We start from the raw sequence: 24,922 nt of genomic DNA, 5'->3' as shown, positions 1-24,922 counted from the left end.
AAACTTGAGTACTTTTGTCCTAAAAGTACCAGATTATATGATGTGTCTGCACATTTGTATGTGTCCATTCTACCTATCTCCTTTCTAAAATTTACCTAATTCATTTATGTATCAGGATATGAATTCTTAAATTACTCAAACATGTCAGTAGCCAATTGCAAAAGTTCCTCTTCCTGCTTTCATAAACACCAACAACAATATAACTTTCAACTATACTCTTAACCTTTTTCCAAATGTGTGGTGGGTTTGTGGTAAATTTGCAGTTTGCAGACAAAGCTTCATTTATTGACTACCACAGTTGAGAATGTAACAGAAGACTGTTCTGATCATTGGAGCCTGAAAATCCTATGTATCACCATTAAAACTACAGGGTTTCTTTGCAGAAAAAGCTTTCCTTTCCTCTCTCTAGCCAGCTAACACAGAATGTAATTAGAACAGAGAAAAGAAATCTGAAGCTCAAACAAAAGCTGTATTGTTTTGAAGTTTAAAGGTGAGTTTGTACAAATATCAAAAACTAATTAAGCAAAACAGATGATATTTAACTACTTTGAAACTTCAAAAAAGGAAAATTGATTTTTATCTCATTGGATTAAATTACATTTTCATATTGATTGACACAAAGCCCTTCTGTTACTTCTCTTACAGACAAGGTAAATACGCTAGCTGCTATTTATTCATGAAACCCTATCTCTCAAAATTTCAGAGAATGTTATTCTAGCATTTTATTATTGAACAAATATTTTGACAGGTGATGATATTCTAGAAGATAAACAGAAATATACATCCAGCCACTTCCACTATGTAATTTAGTACTAGAAAATAAAGTGTAGAAGTGATGGAATGTATTCACAGGTCAATTCTACCTGTCTGATGTAGATTAAGAGCAATAGAATCAATACAGCTTAATTAAAACTTTGACCATTTAATATTTTTGTATTAAGTGCTAGCAGTTCAGTAATCATTTCAATTCATTTCATCTCACTTTCCCAAAGTTATTAAAAGGCTAAGGATAAAAATACATAAGCCCCATAGGAACATTAAGCTATCGGAAAGTTAAGGAAATTTTCCTAAGAAAATGGGGCAGAGAGGAGCATAAAAATATAAAAGGAATCTTATTCTCTAAACCACAACTCCCTCCAATAGAAAAACACCATTTTTAACTGATCCATTTGTTTTGGTTTGCATTTTGTTTTTGGAAAGTAAATAATGTGATAAAATGCTTAGAAGGAGGGAGGAAGTTCAATGAAACAACCAAAAGTTAATCTTGAAGAATAAAATAATTTTTATGACCATAATTCTAGGCTGTTATTTTACTGGTGGGAAATATGAGCTAAAACAGCATGGAATTTTGGGGGTCAGTAGAAAGGAATTGTAGAACCTCTGTGGAATAAAATCCGGAGGAGAAATGGAGCACATTGGGAATTAAAACAAAAACAAAAACAAAAACACACCCCAAAACAAACAAAAGCTCATGAAAAAGTCATTGTTATAAGGAATTTTACTATTGTTCTAAATTGCATCCGTATTCACTCCTCAAACTAAAAGTTTGAATGGCCTTGCCTCTTAAAATGCGTAAAATTCAAGATACTTAATATGCCTTAAAAGTTAATAGATGATTTTACCTCTGACTACCTTTCTGATCTCACATCTTACCATTCTCCACAATAGTTTATTTTGTTCTAGCCACGCTACAGCCATTACAATTTTCTAAATGTTCCAAGTACACTCACAATTGAAGCCCATTGTAGCATCTGTATCCTCTATCCCAGATATCCACAAGGCTTGCTTATCACTACCTTCAGCTCTCTGCTCAATATCAAGGCAGACTTCCTTGACAGTCCTATATCAAATTTCACCACCCATTGTGACTTTTCTCATTTCGCTTTATTTTTTCACATTATCACGTTGTGATATAATGTTTATTGATTGATTTTTATTGTTATTGTCTATCTTCTCTCATAAAAATATCTTCTTCATGAAAGCAGCTAGCCTTTTCTGTTTATTCTTGTATCCTAGCACATGAAGGAGATTTAGTAAATATTTACTGAATGAATGAGTGAATGAATGTATCTCCTTACCTCCCTGCAGAAGTTTTAGTATAAAATAAACTTTCATTTTTTCTTATGAAATTGTATGTCCCTCAGGAGATAGAATGAAGTATTAGTAGACCCCTAAAATAAATGCGGGGTGGCATCAGCTCATAGATGCTTCCATGGTAATTAATAAAGTAGTCAGTTACTCTGGGAGAGCAGAAAAGCATCTCATAGGGTTATTTATATCCTTGTGCTAGTGATGTACAGAAAAAGAAATTGAGGAATTTCGTGTACTTATTACTTATTAAAATGATGGCTATGTATTATAAAGGAGTTTGGTTAGATCCCATACTTTGGAAATTATATAATATGGTTCAGGTAATATGTCTTTATGTTGATTTAATAGAAAGATAGAAACTAAGAGAACCAGATGGCCAGAAAAACCAGAAAAACTGCTTCCCAAAAGTATTCTTGTTCCCTGGTGGACATTTATCAGGAGTTGAAAAGCAAATGATTTGAGGCTGAAAATACTAGAAAGTGTGTAATTTCCTCTACATATGTTCAAAGAGCAATCATATCTGGTTTATCCCAGTCTGTTCTAAAAATAATCTACAGATTAACCAAGACAAATATTAAATTCCAGGCTACCTTTTCTACTTTTCTTTAAGTCTCTTAAAAAGTGTTTTTTGGTGTTTTTTTTCTAGAATAGCAATAAAAAATCTAGTCTTAATATTCTCCCAACTGTAAAAGGGTAAATTTGCTACTAGAAATACAGAAGATTCTTGGGAATTAAATTTCTCCTTCAGGCCACTAATGTGTCATTAAATGAGAATGAAATGAGAACAACTAAAAAAAGAAGAGACACTTTGTTCCGGGCCATGCCACTAAATCATTAGTCCCATACATCAAATAAAATGAAAAAGTATCTAATTCCAGGACCATTAAGTTTTAACTGGTAATGTACTTTGGAACAAATCTGAGAAAGGACTTTAATTTACCTCTGAATCTGAACCCTAAAACAAGCAAATCTTTGACATGTGAATTTCTCTGTTTACTATTATTTGCACATAGATTATATCAAGGTTTATCACATATTTAGTGCTTCAAAAAGCATGTGGAATTATTGAGTGAGCAAAGTCTATGTATAAATTAATGAGTGTGTCTACTGGGAAAGGAATATATTTTAACTTCTGTTCTAGATTGCCAAGAACATTGAAAAGCTAAGAGACTGGCGATGCCTTTTTAGATACAACAACAAAGACACGATCAATGAAAGACGTAATTGATAATTTGGACTTCAATAAAATTAAAGACTTCTGCTTTGAGAAAAACATTATCAAGAGAATGAGAAGAAAAGCCACTTACTGGGAGAAAATGTTAAGCATATGAAAAGATTCTCCACATCATATATCATAGGGGAAATGTAAATTATGACAACAGTGAGATAACACTGCACATCTATTAGAATGGCCAGATCACTGACAATATTAAATGCTGGCCAGGATATGGAGAAACAGGAACTCTTATTCATTGCTGGTGGAAATGCAAAATAATAATATAATGCCACAGTTGGGCAGTTTCTTACAAAACTAAATATACTCTTAACATAAGGTCCAGCAATCACACTGCTTAGTATTTACCTACAAGAGTTGAAAAGTTATGTCTACATAAAACTATGCACATAGAAGTTTTATTCATAATTGCCAAAACTTGAAAGCAACCAAGATGCCCTTCAGGAAGTGAATAGATAAATAAACGGTGGGTCATCCAGACAATAGAATATTATTCAGCACTGAAAAGAAATGAGCTACCAAGCCATGAAAAGACATAGAGGAAGCTTAAATGCATAATACTAAGTGAAAGAAGTCAATCTGAAAAGGCTACATACTGTGTGATTCCAACAATAAGACATTCTGGAAAAGGCAAAACTATGGAGATAATAAAAAGATAAGTATTTGCTGGTGGCGGAGTGGGGCATAGAGATGAATAGGCAGAGCAGAGAGGATTTTTAGAGCAGTGAAAATACTTTGTATATTCTAAAGGTAGATATATGTCATTATACATTTGTTCAAAGCTACAGAATATACAATGCAAGAATGAACCCTAAGGTGCACTATGGACTTTGGGTTATTAGGATGCATTGATATAGCTTCATCCTTGGTAAAAATTTACCATTCTGGCAAGTAATGTTAAATATGGGGGAGGTCACGCATGTGTTGGGGCAGGTAGTTTATGATGAATATCTGTACTTCCCTCTCAATTTTGTAGTAAATGATAAATCTCTGTACCTCCTTCTCAATTTTGTAGTAAATCTAAAATTTCTCTGAAAAATAGTCTTTAAAAGAATAAAATAAAATAAGGTCTTTTTTAAAAAGTTGAGACCATTTTATTCATGCGAAAAACTAAAACTAAAACACAACTGAACATTTTGAATAAATTTCTTGAATGAAATGAATAAAGAGATCTGGCCTGATATTTCACGTGAGATTTCTCTAAGATGTTTACAGCAAAACCTAATTAAGAACAGTGGCAATTACATTTCAAGTTATCAGATTTCCACTATGATCATATATCATAGTGGAAAAAATGTTAAAGTTGCAAAGGGGTGGTCTAAACCAATAATATTTCTTAAAATGTGATCCATAAATTACATGCATAATGTGTAACTTGGGAGACTTTTAAAAATTCTGACTTGTAGTCCAATTCTACTTCTAGTCTGCTATTAGGAGAGACAAAGTTATTCTGTATTAACACACAATGCCCAAATCACAGTTGCTTGGAAAAAGAAAGATTATTTTACACATCTGACATGTTTCATATGGTCATCATATGAGGGGAGACCTCTGCCCCAGCTTAATGTGAGAGGAGAACAAATCACTTTTAAGTAAACATTTTAGCCCTGAGTGCCATCGTTGTCACATCTGGTTGGTTAGAACCAGTCATCATATCACATAACTTTAAGTGGGTAAAAAGTATAAATCTCCTGTCTCTGGAAAAGAGAAAATAGAAACATTGGTGAAACCACACCTATAGAACCCACATCTCTGGATAAGGGAGCCAAAAATTCTTTCTTGAAAAATTTTTTAACAAGTTCCATAAGCACAGGAAATTTGATAACCACTGATCTGAATCAGCTTCTACTGTAAAGGTGTTAGAGAAATTTGACTTGAATTGGATCCCTTTACTCATATAATTCAGTAGTTCAATTCTAAATATTCAGTTCTGTTTCAGTTTGTCACATAAATGTAATGGTCTCCTAACTTTCAATGTCCCTATCAATACAGAAGTTTTCCTGGTTTATAACATTAGCATGTAACAGCAGAAAAATATAACATTCATTCATTTTTCATTCTGCTGATGAACTGCCTAAAATGTTTTAGTAAGAAAGTAAGTGGCAGAGGAAATACATCTGTTTATGAGGTTCCTGAAAAAATAAGTTATTTACACAGCATAGTATCTGTGACATGGTCATCTTAGCTACCCCAGTAAGTTGAGGATCTCATTCTCCCAATTTTGAGATTTTACATTTATTTTTACAGAGTTGTCTCAGGAGTTGAAATTAACAAGAAACCAAAGTGTTTTGTTTTGATTTACATATCTCCTAGACCTGAATACTAGAACTAAATAGAACAACCAAACAATTTAGGCTCAGTAAGAAACAGGACCCTTTGATAATTCAGTGCCATCTGGAAAATAATATAATGAGTCTGCTAATAAATATGTAAAGAAAACTGCAAAAAGTGTCAAGTGACTATCAAAAGGAGCCTCATATAAATCTGCCATTAGTTAAAATGAATAAGAGAAGAAGAAAATACTGTATGAAAACAGCTTTATGTGAACCACCAGAGGAGATTACAAAATTTCGTGACTTGAGGCATTTTTCTCTCAGTGAAGGGAACAGCACATCATACTGATTTTTTGATTGAGCCATTTGACAGGCTAGATGGCAGGTCACAGCTGAAAAGACAGCTGGTGTTAGGCATTACCCATCATTCATATGACAAAAAAGTACTGTGAGCTTAACTTTGCAGTGCTCAAGCACTTGCTGATCAGGTTCTGTACCTAACATTGTATCAGAAAATAGAACAGGGTGTTTTCATGGAGTGAAATTGAGTATGTCCACATCACATGTGGGATATTTTGCGTTAGGTTGTCAGAATCAAGTTTCCCTCAATGACTTGACTAATGCTGACAATCAGTTGAATAATTCAGATACTACTTAATATGAATGAGGAGAGAATATTGAGGTATCCAATTTAATTAATTTAATTAACCTGATGATTGTCAATTTTCCACCTCAGTTTATTACTTTATGTGGGCAATTGTAGTTCAGTGAACACTAATTTCTGAATCATGAAAATGAAAACACATACATTAAAAGAGAGAGAGATTGGCATATAATAAAATTTTTTTACTGAAATTGACAATCATTTTTATCCTTTACATTTTGCTTGAGAATTTTAGTATATATATTCATTGATTAATTTTTTTTACTTATTTTTGTTTTTTCAAACATAGGCCAGAATGTAGAGAACATTTTAGCTAAAAAATATTTTAAGGGCTGTTTGATACTTTTACCTGGAATAGAATAAAGCCATAGTTTATATAAAGGATACGAATATTGTTTATAAAGCATATTTAAAACAATAAACATGGTTTATTATCAGTTATTTTCTTCTTTAGGTTACCCTTTTTATAGTTTTCAACAATAAACAAAGGAAGACACAATGGGTTTTTTTCTAACTTGAGTTTTCAAATGAATAGACAGTTAAGCAAGCTGTCATATATTGTCGTACATTGTCAAAATTTGGAACAAATAAAATCTATTTTATGACAGATATGGAGATATAATTTTAATCATACATGGAGAAAACATATATAGCACTTCAGTGAAGAATAAAACATGCATTTTGTAGCTGAACATTATTCATATTTTAATCAATATTTAATGCAACTATCTGACATTAATTCTATATCTTTGTATCATATAGAAGCAATTGCAATCAATACATCTATATTTTACTTAGTATGTAAATATTATTGTTTATAATTATGAAGAGAGTATCCACTCACATTTGTTGATTAGATGATTAATTAAAAATATATATAACTATGATAGAGAAATTAATGTTGTAATTAGAAAAAAAATGATAACATTAATTTCCAGTTCTTAGCAATTACTAGTGCATACTAAAACCATGGGTATTAATGTTTGATTTAGAGTTACTTTGAGAGTCTGTTAAAGAAATTAATCAAATCTATTTTTGCACTATGAATCTGGGATAGTTTGAAATAACATTGGAAATTGTTATTTAGTTGTAAAAGTCTTTCTAGTTCTTCTTTTCCTACAGTCTCAAGATTTGTAATTAGCTTTCCTCATTTTCATGTGCATGAAGACAAGCTCCCCTCTGATGATAATGCCAGAGAGCCAGTTTTGGGGTGTGTAGATGAAATATTAAAGTTAGTTTGGACTGAAATGTGTACAGCTCTCATTAATGACATTCTAGCAAATTTTAGTATGATATTATTTCCTCTAGGCAAGTTGTACTTTGGAAAGGTGTTCTGGAAATCCTGAGAGACACATCCTTCTATCTCACTGAATTCCACTCCTGCTGCTACACAAAACCTTATTTTTATTATTACTACTATTATGAATCCCTTTTCACTAACTTAATCCCTTTTCACTAACTTGTCTCTATGTACATCAAAAATGAGTAGGGTATTTAAGTAATAAAAGTGACCAGACAACCGAGAGTATTTATCTTAAATACTACCAATTGTTTACTTAAAGTGTTATTCCTCTTTGTAGTTGTTGATGTTTTTGTTGTTGTTATTGAATTCATAAACCCCTTGCTTTTCTTCTGTCATCCTCAAAGTGCATTAGTTGAGTCTCAAAACGATAACACCTTGAAACTAAAAAGAGAAATAATTAAAGTTTTAAAAATTTTTAAAAATTTTGAAACAAGTTTAAACTTAGAGAAAAGTTGCAAGCATAGTACAAAAAACTCCTGATAATCTTCATTGAGATGCGCCTATTCTAATATTTTGCTACATGTGAGTTATTCTCAATCTATCTCTTTCTCTCTTTTATACATATGTGTGCATGTATACATAGATATGTAAACATAGAACCACATATATGTGTATTTTTACCATTTTACCATTTTTAGAACCACTTGAGAATAACTTGAGAGCATCATGACACCTTTCTCCTAAATACCTCAGTATATATTTAAGATAAAAACATTATTTATATAATTATAATAAAACTATCAGAGCAGAAAATTTTATATTGATGTAATACTATAATCCAAAATATAACTTTACTCACATTTTGCCAATTTTGCCCAAAATTTCCCTCTTAGAATGTTTCTCATCCAAGATCACACACCAAATTTACTTTTCACTTTTCTTTTATCTGCTTTAATCTTAATTGATTTTTCAGTTATGTTTTGTCTTTCAGAACTTTCATATTTTTAAGACTGTGGACCATTTATTTGTATAACATCCCTTAGTTTTGGTATGTCTGTTTATTCCTTATCATTTCATTCAGGATATACATTTTGGACAGTAATGCTATAGAAGTGCTCCTTCTTTAGTGCAACATAGCAAGAGGCATATAATATAGGTCTGTCCCATATTGGTGAAGTAAATTTTGATCACTTGTTTAAATAGCATCCTCCAGATTTCTCTCTCTATAGAAACTGCTTAGTTGAGGAATAACTAAGTAATAGGAATGGGGTTATAATTTGAGACAATGTAAATACCCTGTAAACCACCAAAATTTTGGTTGTTAGTTTTAATATCCATTTTTCCATAATCTGTCATTACCATAATTGTTGAAAGATAATGATTGTCCTTTTACGGTTATTAGTTAATATTCTGCTGTAAGGGAAATATTTCCTTCTCTCCTATTTAAAAAAAATTTATATGATAGACAAAGAATCTTATTGGATTAAAGTCCATTGCTATAACTATTTATGTTCATTCCCATATTATCCCAGTTTAGTCAATGTAAGCCCATTCACTCTAGCTCCTTTGAATTTTTGATACATCTCCATCATTTTCTGAGGATTTCTCTATTTAGTTTTTATTTTTGCCACAAAAAGATACTCCAAACTTATCTGTGAACTTTTTCTGCCCTTTCCCTGGAATTATCAATTTCTTTAAGAGCCTGATTCTGTATATTGGATAGTGGTATTTAGAAACTAATATTATTTCAAGAAGTCTAATTTAAAATCTATTTGAAAACCATCAATTTTATACACTTAAAAAATTTTTTGTAACATAGAATTACAATATGTTTACCAACACACACACAAAAATCACTTAACCTTTAGAAATATAAAACATCCAATATTTATTTTTAAAAAAAAGCCAGAATAGGAATCAGTCATTTTCCTAGCACAATGAGATTTAGAGAACTATACATGTTACCTTATTAGAAAATAATTAATTTGCAAATGCATTAACTAGTAATGCCACAATGGAAGATGGATCTAATTTTACAGGTAGATGTGTCACAAAGTTCCTATTTAGAGATAATAATAAAAATAAAAATATATTTAAATAGGCCTTGTCCAAATCCCACCAAAAAAATTTCAGAGCCTTCAGTCTCTGTCCATAGACTCTTCTTATCTAGGAGTATCTCATTATATTCAAACTCAAGTCTACATTACCTAGCTTAGTACCTGAAATATTGTATATACTCATTCACATTTAATGAAAAAACACGGGAAAGAGTAAAAAAGGTAGAAAGAGTAGAATGAAAGAAAAGAAAGAAGGAAAATGATACAAAGAAAATTAGGTCAAAATTTAATTTCTGTTAGTGAGATTTCCACCTTTGTTGAGGAGATGTTACAGTAAGCCCAATTTGGGGTAGACGCTTAGTCACAAAGAGCTGACGGCTGTGGTATGTAATCCTCAAGGAGAAAATCACTCTGCAAAATAGCTGTGAAGTGTCTAATTCTCAGTCAGGAGGGAAAGTTGGGCACAGTAGAGAACAGGAAATATATGGTTCCTACATCAGGTGTTTGATAATCAAACAAAGAATAAAAGGCATTATATTTGACATGACACAAGTTTGTTTATGGAGGATGACTCAAATTTTATCCACTTGGAAAAAGAGGACAAAAGAGATTTTACAGAGAAATAATACATGAAGGCATGAAATCATAAAATAGATTTCAGAAGAGCAAATATTTCACTGTGTCTGTAGCTTTGGGTGATAGTGTACACTGGAAAGTCAAATTGAATTAAAATCTTACTCCAGGTCACTTATTCAACTGTTAACTTTTACTGGATCTTTGTTACTAAAAAAAGCTCTCTTAAATTCTATTTCCCACTGTTGAGAAGAGAAACTTTTCTAGTCCTGCCAGGTATTAAACTTGTGAACTCTTTCTAACCAGTCAAACCATTTTGAGCCTATCCAACTTTAGCAACATCTTGCCAAAACAATCATTAGTAGCCAGCACACACTACTTAGAAGTTTTATTTTCTAACTCTTTTCTTAGAGCTGTCAGGCAAGCAAGCACATTTTTCTGCTTCTAAAATTATTGTAGATGACAATTGTAACTAATGTTTTGCCACTGTATAACATGGATCACAAAATTTCTAGCCTCTGGTGTTCATTTCCTAGGGACCCACTTCCTAAATGCTAAGCTAATGCTAAGCATTTCAGTTTTTGGTCAAAATAGCACCCTTATTCTAATACCAGTTTCTGTCAAGATACTCTAAATTATGTTGCCATAACAGGTGAAGTTACAGTTCTCAATGGCTTTACTCAATAAAAATTATTGCTCACTCATGGCACTGTCCAAACGAGGATCAGATGCTCTCCACCCCCACCCCAGACATCCCCCTGAAATTGATGACACAAGGATCTGGGAACCAATATGATCTCTCTAAAATCTTGCATTTCGTCCTTTCCGGTACTGTGAATAAGACAGAGAAAGAAGAAATAGAAGATCAAGTGTGACCTTTGAAGAGTCTAGTTCAAAGACTGAAGTACACCATTTCCTTTCATATTCTATGAGCACAACTGCTCACATAGAACCAGTCATGCAGCAAGTGTGAGGTGAGGGGAAATATAGTATTTAGCTATGCCCATAATATGCCTATATTATGAAAGCAATGAGAATTGCAGAGGAGGGATTTAAGATGGGAGAGAACAGAAATGAGGAAATGTATCTGTATCATTATAACGATCTAGACAAAAGAGAAGTAGAGTTGAAACTAATGACATAATATTGGTCATGGAGAGTAATACAGATTGCAGAGTTATCACTGAAGAATATTTATTGTCTTAGAAGACTGAATGGAAAATGATGGAATCAGAGATACATTTTCAGATTTTTCACTTAGACAAGGTAAATAGTTGGCCATGACAATATATAAAATATATCTTATTTTTTTAATAGGTAAACTTGGATTTTGACCTGTTGAATTTGAATTTGCTACAAATTGTATTCATAATGAACTGACAGTGGGAATATGATCTTGAAGTTATGGTGATAAAACAAACCTGAAAACTTAAATTTGTGAGTCATATGAGTATAAATATTAGTTAAAGCCTGATAAATGGACAAAATCTACTTATTATTTTTTCATATTTTTTATGAAATATATACTTAGCATAGTGTTCCAGATACGGTAATAGATATAGGAGATTTAAAAATGCACGAAAAGGGATCCCCAACATGGAGAATCTCATCTCTATTGTTACAATAAAAATTGCTTAAAAATTAGAATACAGTATGATAAATACCACATTAAAAAACATTATTATTGTATTAACATTCAAAGATTACAAACCAGAATATGATTTACAATCGTTCTCACTGAGGGATGAAATTATACTTAAGTTTGATTTTTTTTTTTCTTTTTGGAAGTGTCTTCTAAATAACAATGAAATGTATAACAAAATGTAACTATTCAGTAGAGTCCTACTGGAGTTATCTGATTGTTTATTAAATGCTTTTGGGTAGTTCTTTATTGTTTTTGCTTTCTTTTTTTTTTTTTTTTTCTATTTCCTGCAATAAGAACTAAAGGCAAAGAGATTTTTCCAAAAATATTATTGGGTTTTTTTTAATACCCTGACTATTAATTTCATCAATGAAGCCTTAAGAATGTCTAGTTTAAAGGCAAGCCAAATAATTTATGTATCTTAAGGACACTCAAGCACTGTCGACAATCTATGGGATAAAATCTAAATCTCTAATCTGTAGCCTTTCTTTCTTTTGGTCTCTCTAATGGAAAACTATGATGTATGTCACTGACACTCTGAAACTTATCAGAGTAAAAAGGGCAAGACACCTTCCCTATCAAATTAATGGTGTGCACCACACTGACATTGAGACAAGGTGTCTCTCAACAGATTCCTTATGTTTTCTCTGCCCATCCGGGAGTTGATTTAGCAGATAGGAACCTGTCACAGAGTTAGTAAAAGAGGAGTACACGAGAAACTCTAAAGAAGTGAAAGTACTCTTAGATCAATGTGTTAGTGTTCCATAAAAATGATCTCTTTTTATTATTGAGAAGTTATTACATGCTTGAAACAATTAGACATTTTCTATGATAGTAGGAAAGTGAAATGCAGTGAATCGGAATTTGTTTATGGAATAGATTCCTCTAATAAAGGACAAAAATATTATTTTAAAATGATTTAATATACCAAATAGAATTCTGTTAAATGCCCCAGTATCTCTAAATTATATCAACTAATTTTTTTACTTTTAATCTGGTTCCTATAATAAACCATCCTAAATTATAATTATCTTTCAGGCAAACATAAAATGAAAAATCTATAATGATGTCTAATTTACTGCTTAAAAGCATAAGGTTGAATTTTGTCTATTCCAATCCATTATAAAACAAATTTAATTTTTTATAAAATATAACTAGAAAACTTAACCATTAAAATTAAATATCTCAGACTTAAGATATTCACTTTTAAAAAGCTACTAACTTTCTTTGTGTTCTGCATATTCGTAGGTAAATCTTATGTACATGTCACCAACTTCCTAGAAAATTTTTCTTCTTATCGCAGTAAACTTTAGTCCATTTTAATTTTATCGTAAGTAATAAGTTTAGTACTTTACCTGATCTATGAGGAACTATATTTTTTTGTGATTTAATGTGATCAATACAACTTGTTATAAAACACTCAAAAAGAGTTTATTAGAAATTAAATGCATGCTTTAGGTTATCAAATTATACTGACACTATGATTTCTAATTTCTTTCCAATTCCAGAGTATGATTTATAGTTTAATTTACTTACATTCTTAATTCCAGACATTGATCTATTCTAAGAAACAGACCAACACTTAATCCTATGGTCTTTACAAAAGCTGTTGTATTCCCTACATCAAATTTTATAAACTGGAATACTTATACGCATAATTTAATTTTTAAATATTTTTGAACTGGAAAGGTGCATTTTTGTACAAAGGGCAAAAGAGATATATTTTATTCTACCACATACCATAAAGAGAAGTCTGTCAGAATGGAGATGGTACAGTTATCAGAGTCCATAAGACAATGTTACTTTAAACAAACAAATGGGATTCCAAATAAGTGTAAAATTTAGTGTCCTTTAAGAAATGGGAGCTGAAAAATATATTCAAAAAATTTTAATCAAGCACAAGTAATCCACTTTCCTAATTGCAAACAGTTTCTCAAGTATGTATAAGGGATACACCCAGGTTTTTAAATGTATTACCAATATCATTTATAGTAGTCATACAATGGATTGTACATGGGGAAACACTTTTGTCTTTATCTTTATACATGGACTACTCCATGTTCCTTTTTATTCATGCTGTCCTAATTTTTGTTAACTTGTAGCAAGAGTCTAGGTGATTCTATATGGAGAATGACTTGCTAAGAATCATGCTAGTTTTAAATAATTTCTCCAAATCTAATACCTGATCTTAGCATCTCTTGTTTTGTTGAGACATTGGAGTCAGTAAAGCAAAAGACACATTTTGGCCAACAAAAGGGAAGCATCCAGACCTAGTGGGTAAAATGAAGGCCTTATCCCATGTCTAACCAATGTATACAATCCTCATTGAATGGATATTGTATTTATCACACAAAAAATTATTGGTTATACGCACATGGGAAGTATAATAGCATCATGCTATGAGTTACATGCTGTGAGTTCACACACTTGTTCTGTCATTTACTAATTGTGTGACCTTGGGGAATTTTTTAAATTTGTGCCTCTTACTAAATTTTTTAAAGAGAAATTATAACAGTGCCTAACTCATTGAGTTCTTTCGAAAATTAAGTGAAAAAAAAATACAAGTAGACTATTTAGAATATTCCAAAACTCAAAATAAGCATACAGCAAATACTATTATATAATTTTTAATCACTTATCATTATGATTACAGAGGATATTGTCTTAATGGTGAGGTCTTCATTTGCTCAGACAGTACTAGTCTTTTAGAAATCATGAACATTCCCTTAATTGTCTTAGACAGGAAGGAGCGATTTGTAGGAGGATCCTTGGTAGAAGTAGAACAGTTTTTTTATTTTTGTTTGTTTTGTTTGTTTTTTTGACTGACCTAGAAGGGCCAGTATGTCAAGAACTTGAGTGTTTCTGAAGAATGAGAAAAAGTTCATCCGGATCCAATAAACCAAGGAATTCAAGTAGAGTTGCAGGCTTTTGGAGTTGCCATATAGTTAGCTAATTTATGAGATAATAAAGGGACTAGCATAGAAACCTTGGAATCTGGTTAGCTATGATAGCTCTGAAATCTTTTGTAAATGGAATGTTTGCAAAGTTTTTAAAATTTTCCTTTGAATCTTTTGTTCACTATATAATTTAGTAAGGATCTTAGCTTATTTTGTGTATTTCTTTAACTTTCAGTTTTATTTAAATTATCAGATTGATTTAGCTACACTGAAAAGAAACAAAATGGACATTACATTTTTCATTTGTATTTTTACTTTTTTAAAACAAATTTATTACTTATAGCATTATTGATATATAATTGACATACTACACAATTCATCCTTTTAAAGCACAATTCAGTGGTTTTTAGTATATTCACAACGTTGTACAAACATCACTTCTATCTGATTTTTGAAGATTTTTATCACCACAAAAAGAAATTTCATACCATTAGCAGTCACTACCCATTTCCCCTTCCCCCTAGCCCCTGGAAACCACTAATCTGTTTTCCGTTTTTTTTTAATTTGTCTATTCTGCACATTTTAAATAAGCAGACTCATGCAATAACTGGCTTCTTTCACTAAATAATGGTTTCAAATTTCATATTATTATGTATCAGGACCTCATTCCTTTGTAATGCTAAACAATATTCTATCGTATGTATATATTATTTTTGTTCATCCATTCATCATTTCATGTTTTGTTTCCAGTTTTTGGCTACTATGAATAATGCTGCTTTGAATACATATATACAACATTTTGTGTAGAAATATGTTTTCATTTCTTTTTAGTGTATATGTAAGAGTGGAATTGCTGAATCATATGGTAACTCTGTTTAACACTGTGAGGAAAAATTGTTTTCCATTGTGGCTACGGCATGTTACGTTGCCAATACCAATATAGGAGTGTTCCAATTTCTCAGCATCCTTGCCAACATTTGTATTATATATCTTTTTGATTATAGCCATCCTAGTGTGTGTGAAATGGTATCTCACTGTGGTTTTGATTTGCATTCCTCTAATGAGTAATGATGTTGAATATGTTTTCATGTGCTTATTGTTCATTTGTATATCTTCTTCATAGAAAATTTCTGTTTAACAACTTGCCCATTTTTAAATTGAGTTAACTGTTTTTTCATTATTGATTTGTAGTATCCTTTTCAATCACAATTTTAATTGATGTTGGGAGGGGCAAATTTGGTAGTAACAGTAGAACTTGAAATAAGAAATCACGTATAAGGAAAAAATAACTGTACCTATTCTGGCAAATAAATGTTCAAGGAATATTTATGGAGTATCTTCTATTTTCAAGACATTGATATAGGCAGTGAGCTGTGGTAATTTGCTGTACAGGCCTTACATTTTGGACAAATAAGAAAATAAATTAACAGTATCCATTGTGTTACTGATAAGCACCTAGAAACAAACAAACAAAAAAGATGTCCTGAGAGGGGGCCATCTGAGTGAGAAGGAAAAACCTCGCGGACAAGATGGCACAGGCCTGAGACCTTAAGATACCAGCTTTTTTAAAGAGCCAATGGAGACAATTTTAGGCAGTGGCAGCAGCAAAAAAAGGCACCACGGCAACAAAACTACTGGTGAATTTAGGAAGAAAAATAAGAAGGCCATTGTGACTGGAATTTAGTGGGGAAGAGAGAAAATAAAATAGGCAGCTGATGATCACATAGTACCTTGTGTGCTACGGTTAAGAATTTAGATTTTCTTCTAAATGGCGTGAGGAACTAACAAGAGAGTTTAAACGGGGGCATGCAAGATCTAATTTCCCTTGGGGAAAGACCACCTATTTGATAAATGGTTAGGAGAAGACAAAAGTAGGTGCATAGAGGTCATGTGGGAGGTTATACAATAGTCAAAGAAAAGGTTGTTGCCTTGAACTCTGGCGGTGATGGTAATGATGTTACAGTGTGGATACATTTGGAAGCTATTTTTGAATTAGAGCTAATGTGGTTGCTGGCTGATGAGGGGATGGCATGTGTGGGTGAAGAAAATTGGAGAACTCGAGTTGATTCCAATTTATATGACCTATAACGTTTACCTTTTAAAATAATATCTTATATCTTTTACCTGGATGAATGACTACTGGTGTCATTTACTTAATCAGAGAAAAGGAGATAATTAATGTTGACAACTAGTAAGGAAGGTGATTTTCTTCTCTGAAACAATCTTCCAGTCAAAAGCCCAATAGGAATCTCAAATGGAAGCCTACTGATACTTAGCCTGGGCAAAAATATTCTAGGCTGGAGTCTTTTTCCACAAATTTTGAGTTTATCATTCTTTTCTTCATCCAATTAACCATAACTCACCCAAGAAAGTAAAGATGCTTTTACCTTAGAGTATGTGATATTCAGCAAGACCTGTGTAAATGTTTACATAAATAATACTTGAGTAAGGCAGCAGCCAGGTTGATATATGTAAACTCTATTTCTGTAATTACTAGATGTAAAAGCATCTTGGACTGGTTTTATAGCCAAAGTGCTATTGGAGAAGTAGCATGGTGAAAGATTAAAGGCAAGGCTGTATTGATTTCCTAACCTTTAATTTTTTTTGGTAATCTTAAGCTCTTGTCCTAAATGCCCACCTGTGGCACCAGCTAATATAACAAATATCAGCAAACAATTTCAGATTTTCCCAGATATCAGAGAGTAGCTAACATCAGGAATAGCTATACTTACTTTATTTTCATCTTTGTCTTTACTTGCTAGTGATTAGAAGAGAAATTTTATCATGCCAAAGTGTCAGAAATATTCAACAATAATCGTTGCCATCACCAGAATAAGAGCTCTGGAACCTTGGTTCTTTTACCATCACACCAGCCACTGAACAATTTTTCTTGGATACATTCCTGATGACAGATGCCTAAAACATCATTTAACGACAGGAAGTGTATTGTGCAACATTTGTACTGAGAATCTGCTAAAACTGCCATAAACTGAAGTATGCATTTGCTGATGTGTAGAAAGTGTGCTCATTTCAAAAAGTATCCTTCTATTAAAATTAATTAGTCTCCTCAAGAATGTTAAGTTTCTTTTCTATCAAACCCATGAGAAGTAGAACAAACCTGCATAGTCTGAAAGGGAGAAAGTTAATCAAATACGAGATTTAGATCTAATCCTATAATAGCTGAATCATTAATAGATTATAGAGTATTCAGAATAAAAGGGGAAAAAGTGTTTGAAAACTAGTTCAAAGTATTCTGTCATTGTGTTTTAATCTTACCTTAGGCATGTGGATTGATTGCATGACTGAATTTAGCTAAATTGCCAGTGTACAATTTGCCTATTTCCATGGTAATTCTTTATTCTTCCTCAGATACTTTCATCCATTATGAATACTACAGACAATCCAGGCCTTATTTATGAGTTGACTTGAGTTGAGCTTAGCACATTTCAGTCCATATGTTCAGATATAGATATTCAAGTATTTAAAAAAAAAGGGAAAACAGGATAGTTGGCTTTTCTGTCATAAATATCTTTATGTTCACTCTATTTTATGATTTGTTGCTCAGAGGCATAGTGTATTTGCCAGTACTGTACTCTTTTCTTGTAAGTCACAGAAACCCTATACATACATACATACATACAGGTCTGTGTGGTTGGGACTTAGTAACTCAGATAACTAAGCTGCAGGAAAGGCAGCGGTGCCTAGATTCACAGACTTGAATACCATCGGGATGCTATCTCTCGATCTTGTTTCTTTCTATATATTGGCTCCACTTGCTTCTGTTGTAGTTTTATCTATATTGATAGGGAAATACGCAATGCAGATGTATTGGTGGTGAGAGGAAATACATGTCTAGTGGAAACTGAACTATTACAATCCTACTATTTAACTATTAAAACTGAAATAGTGGAGGAGGGGGTGGAAGGTGGGCAAATTGGGTGAAGGGAGTTAAAATGCACAAACTTCCTGCTGTAAAATAAATCATGGGGATGTAATGCACAGCATGGTGACTATAGTTGGCAATACTGTATTGTATACTTGAAAGTTGCTAAGAGAGTGAAATTTAAAAGCTCTCATGACAAGAAAAAACATTATGTAACTATGCATGGTGATGGATGTTATTAGACATTGTGGTGATCATTTCACAATAGATACAAATATCAAATCATTATGTTGTACACCTGAAATTAATATAATATTGTATGTCAATTATATCTCAATAAAAATGTAAAATTAAAGAAAAATGAAATGATTATTTTGAAAATCTCCACTTAAAAATAATTCTGAGGTAGGACTTTAATTCACCCCAATTGTTTGCAGCCTTTGGCATTCTGGAGGTGAAATGAATGAAATATCAAGACTGGCTTTGTTTGGGGCAGGTTCTTATAAATCACATCCCATCACAGGATGATGAGGAAATGAAATCATGTGGGAAGATATCAGCTCCCCTCTGACAAACATAATAAAAGAACGAGAGAAAGTTTCTGCAAAGAAGAGAAACTGGAGTTTCCAGAACATGGGTTGTTGTTACTGGTGCTGGTGTGCTGTTATTGGAGCACAAGTAGCTGGGAATTAGAATAATAAATGTCCAGCACACAAACAGCTGCCTGCAAACAATGAAGAAAATATGCCGATGGACTCATAGAAGTTAAGCACTTCAAGAATATATAGGGCAAACCTTGAAAGACTGAAGGCTGAATGAAAGGAAGGAAGGGAGGGAGGAAGGGAGAGAGGAAGGGTGGAAAAAAATGCCCTAAACTGGAACTCTTTCTCACAAGCATTAATCATTTATGTTATTAAATAGTAAATACCACCAACATTTCATGTACTTCTTAAAATATGACTCAATTTAATTTGCCTGGAAAAATTGCTTTTGCTGTGTTTGAGATACCTAAAGAAATTATGGGAAAGCCACAATGTTTTTTCATACCTACATTTAATTTGAAGTTTCTAAATCTGTTTGAATATACTAATTAATTACACTTTCCACAGCTTTTTTGGAAAGTGGGAGATAACTGTATTTCTCTTTTACAGATGGATGACCCAGAAGCAGAGAGCTAAAGTGACTTTGTAAAAAAAAAACAAAACAATAGTCGTTCATGTGTAGAAGCCAGTTTTGCTGGTGAGGATGGACACTCGTCTGTTTCTTTAACCATCCAGCAAACCGCCACTCCTTAAGGAGAAAAGCTAGGGATCCATGCCCTCTATTTGTTGCCATTTAATTACCTGGAATCAGATTGCATCTGAGACCAACTGCCTTCTGAATTTATTTTTTTAAAGCCCATATTCGAGATGTTTTGCAAAAGTCTGAATCAAGTATTAGAAACTTCTGTGTTGTATTTGGAGTAAATTTATGTCATTAAGAGAAACAAAGTTCAGGCAATAAATGAAAGAAAATCTGCACTTAGAAAATGTATGAATGTCCTGAAATTGATTTCACCCATAAAGTAAAACTTCCTTCTTAAAAAAAAAGAACCTCCTTGGAAGGAAAAATTCTAGGCACAGAAGAAGTGCATTAAAGGTATTCACATAAAAGTAAACTTTAAATGAACTCTCTATAAAATTACAACTACAAGAGCAGACTTGTAAATCAGATCAATGTTGAACAAGTGCAAGAAATATATGTGTCAATGTGGCAGTGATAGGACTGAGTTTACAGCTCCACCTTGAAACTGTGGTATATAGTAGAATGCAGCCACAGGAATGGAAAACTCTAGAGAAATAGTTATAGACAGTTGCATTGGAAATATAAATAATATTTTCAAATCATTGATTTGGGATTGATTCTTTACTCCAGAAGTTTAAATAAATTATTTTTATTTAAAAAGAGAGAAAAGAAGTTCAATGTACACTCCATTATTATTCCTCATTTTCTGATCATTTCAACTAAGATGTTACCAATAATCAATAAAATGTATGTTTATGAAAATGCCCATATACACATGCTGGTTATAAATCCTAAACATGACTTTACATTTTAGCATCTTTGACTATATGTACAATGGTATCAATTATATATGAAAGCATAATTAGAGAGTTAAAATATAATTTGATTTTGATTTAACATAAACACTCTTTTTTGTCATTGAGTTGCAAAAAGTATTCATTTTGAAATTAAAACAAAAACACCTGTGTTCAAATTTATAATCTGCCAATTTCTAGCTATGTCATCTTGAGCAAATTAGTGAACATTTCTGAGCCAAAGTTTTCTCATATGTCATGACAAATAATATGTAATTTTTATGAAAATTGAGTAAGAAAATATACATGAATAGCTGCCATAATGCATTTACACATAGTAAGCATTCATCCCTCCTAATTTTAGTTATCACAACTGCTTTTAATTAGATTTGCTCATATCCAGAAAAAAATATACAGTACCACCTCAATAAATCTCCTAAAATACTGCGTAGTTACACACATAATTTGTTATAATATAGATGTTGCATAATATCCAATATCCCTTTTTTATTAAAAAAATAGACTCATAAGCATCTTTTTTTTCATCTCAATCTCAAAGGAAGACAAATGGACTCCAGAAGATATATTTTGTCACAAGAAGAAGTTCTAGCACAGAATTGTTTCGGCTTAGACTTCAATAGCATGAATTTGAATTCTATAATCATCCCCTCCCTGATGAAATTGCTTCCATTTAATGCTCTTCAATTTATCTTCATATCTTCTTTATTATGAGGATAATAACAGTGTCCAAGAAAAAGATTACAAGAGTTTCTGGCACATGGAAAGTTTAGGCATATGGAAAATTCCTTAAAAAGTTTAGGTATATGTACAGAGTAGGGTAGCAATACTAATACTGTTCTAGAAGTCTTGTTGCAATGTACTAGCTCTTATTTTCTTAAATGTTTCACTTTAAAAAGTGAATCTTAGTATGGGTTCCAGGGGAAAAAATGGGCTCTGGGTTTAGATCTCAGCCTCATTGCTTACCAGCTATAGTGTTATATTTAAAAATATTAAATTTTTTTACCTATATTTCTCATTTCCAGAGGGATGATGGTATTAATCATACCTAGTTCATACATTTGTTGCACAGATTAGGTGAAATAATAAATGAAAGGCATTATTATAGTATCTGATCCATAGTATTTTTTTAAATTACTTTTACTTAGTTAATACTTTAAAAAAATTGTAGTCCATAACTTAGCTAAAGAAAGTATTTTGGGTTTCTATTATTTTATGAATCAAATTTAAACATTGGCCCCTGGATTTAAAGGTTCTCCATAATCTGCCTTCAATATAGTCTTTCACACTCAAAGCTTTTCTTTGGGTCTTCTGTATACTAATGTCTATAAGTAAACAGATCCCCTTACCATCTCCCTATTGGTTAACTGTAACCCACCTATTGCTGCTTCTAACTCCATGGTATACATTCAAGGCCAACTTCACATGCTATCTCATTAGCAAAGTCTATTGAGAACATGTGATCCTGAAGTTGGTTTCTTCATCTCTTTGTATTCTAATCACATATTTTACATATTTGCCATCTTTTTATGCATGTCTTTTATCAATAAATCAATCAAAAGGATACTTTATCGAATTTTAATTAATTTTTGTCTTATTTATATAAATGTAATCCTCCCATAGGAGGTTTTAAGCCTTGGAGGATGGAGACACAGGTTTTTAATCATAGTTAAGCTCATATAACTAAGGATAGAGCTGGTTGCAGACTGACTACATTAGTGAGACTATGGTGGGTTCCACCACAATTGGAATATCTCATCCAGAGGTTTACTCAAAGAAACATTCTCTGATATTCTATTTCCATAAGAAAAAAATATAGAATTCTAACACTCTACCAGATGGTTATAGCGTTCTTAGTTAAAGAATTATGGAAGATTTTATCATAAAATGACCTTGAATTTTGGCAAATGCTTTTTCTCTATCTATCGAGACAATCATAGGATTTTTATCCTTCACTCTATTAATGTGGCGTATCACAATTTATTAATTTTCCTATGTTGAACAGTCTTTACATCCCAGGGATAAATCTCACTGGATCATGGTGTTTGATCCTTTTAATGTGTCGCTAAATCCAATTTGCTAGTATGTTGGTGAGATTCTTTGATGTATATTCATCAGGGATACTGGCCTGTAGTTTTCTTTTCTTGTACAGTGCTTCTCTGCCTTTACTATCAGGGTGATGCTGGCCTTGTAGAATGAGTTTGGGAGTATTCTCTCCTATTCAATTTTTTGGAAAAAATATTTTTCCCTTGTCACCACTAATATCTGGGAACAAGGTTTACTTTCAAGTTTTTCCTAGACAGAGGCAAATGTGAGCAACATTCTGTAGGTCAGTGCCTGCCTTTTATAGTCTCTTTATCATCTCCCTTTTCATCTCCTCATTACGCTAACGTAATTAGTGCATTTCTTGACCTTTCTCTGATATAAAGAAATCATTAACACATGTTATATAATAAAGTGTCTGTAACCAAATGTATTAGTATTTCAGGAACATTTGTATTTAAAGGAAAGCTTAATGTGAGAACAGGAATTATTAAAGATCTGATTTAATGAAGTTAGAGAATTTTAAAACTGAAGTTTTATGCTACAATCCATATTTCTCTATACAGATCTAATTTGCCTGTATGTGAAGCGTTTTGGGCTATATGGGATTACATCCTTGAGCTGTTTCCTAATCAGTGCAACTAGATAGGGCCATGTTTTATAATAAACTTTTTAAAAGTAAAGCTTTTAATATTTTTTCAAATATTTAAGTGTTTAACATAATTAAGATATCTAACTCTGCTCAAATTTTGTAATGAGAGAAATCTGAAGTAGAATTATTATGTTTTCTTGTTGTATGCTGAAAATAAGTGATGACATTTTCTATCTGTCCAATTAAATAGATGGAACAATCTGCTAGATGCCAGTCAATATTTTTTCTAAAGAATTGTACTATAAAATGATATAAAAGGTCAATATCAGTCTGTGGTTAATATGTCCTTTTCATTAGTGTTGAAATGAGATACAGGAAATACTATTTGTTTTCAAAAAGAGGTTATTTAGGAAGAAAAATAGTTAGTCAATAAATTACAAAAATATTTGTAAAGGCCCTGAAAGTAGTTTAAAATAATCTCAAGTGAAATTATATTTTTCAAACCTACTTCGATAAATGCCAGTTTGAACAAAGTTACTAGTTTATGTATGAAACTTTTCAATAGACCAGTAGTATATACTATTACTTAGACTAATTCACTCATTACCGTCTGCATTTTCAATAGCATTTTGCAGTTAGTTGTACAGGTATCTTTGTTTAGAAGTAGATAGAGTTTCTATAAACTCTAAGAAATTTATCCAAGTAGAATTAAATAATATATCTATCTTTAATACAATAAAAATTAAAGTAATGAATATTTTAACTTGTTCCCTCAACTAATAAAATAATATGAATGAGGGATAACTCAGAGAGCTATGAGAAGATGACTTCAAAATAAGATTTAATATGTGAAACGATGGTGTAACTGATATGATATTTAGAAAATATCAATATTTTGTTTTACTTTTATGCTCTTTTTGATTAAAAGTTATGGTTTTGTTTTGAAACTTTAAATAAAGACTGGTATGACATAACCATACCTACACTGAGTAGGGACTGAAACATTCGAAATGTACATGGTAGTCTTTTAAGAAGTAAAACAATAATAATTTTTGAGACAAATAATTTATAAGTGCTTCATTCACTCATCATTTATTTATTGGGCTATTACAGTTTGCCACTATATCCTCTGAAAGCAGATGATTAAAACAGATAAAGGAAGAGATGTATGGCAAAAATGTATTTGTTCATTTATTCACTTATTTATTAATTCATTAAAAATATCAAGTGACTATTTCAATCAGATAATAAGATAATATTCCAGGCCTCAGAGGTTATAGACAAAGTTGTTTCAGTCATAGAACTTATATTCTAGAGGCAGGGGTGGGAACAGACAACAAACACAATAAGTAAAATATATGTTAGGTGGTAATAATTTTCACAGAGATAAATAAATAGATAAAGGAAAATAGAAATGGGGACGGTGACAATTGTCAAAGTATAATTAAATTGGCAAGGAAAGGCCTTACTTAGAAGTGGACATTTAATAAAGCCTGACAGTGAGCAAGCCTATCACACAGCTAGAATCATAGTTTTCTAGAAATAAGGGGAAGAAAATGCAAATATCCTGAGAAAAGGATACAGCTGTGTGTTCAGAGGAGAACAAGAAGAGTACTGTGGCTTGTGCAGGAGGA

General features: G+C 31.9%; 1 protein-coding gene across 1 annotated transcript in view; it reads right to left on the bottom strand.

The window, feature by feature from the left end:
* Window positions 1–7,769: 7,769 nt before the first annotated feature.
* MAD1L1 (mitotic arrest deficient 1 like 1) overlaps window positions 7,770–24,922 on the bottom strand; it is a gene marked incomplete at its 5' end in the record, with an annotated part of 264,769 nt that continues 247,616 nt past the window's right edge. Inside the window, 1 exon segment of the mRNA XM_036852240.1 lies at window positions 7,770–7,946.

Source organism: Balaenoptera musculus, chromosome 5 (assembly GCF_009873245.2).
Source record: "Balaenoptera musculus isolate JJ_BM4_2016_0621 chromosome 5, mBalMus1.pri.v3, whole genome shotgun sequence".
In the NCBI taxonomy this organism is placed as follows: domain Eukaryota; kingdom Metazoa; phylum Chordata; class Mammalia; order Artiodactyla; family Balaenopteridae; genus Balaenoptera; species Balaenoptera musculus.
The sequence above is the reverse complement of the archived record's forward strand: the minus strand, read 5'-3'. Positions and strand labels throughout refer to the sequence as shown.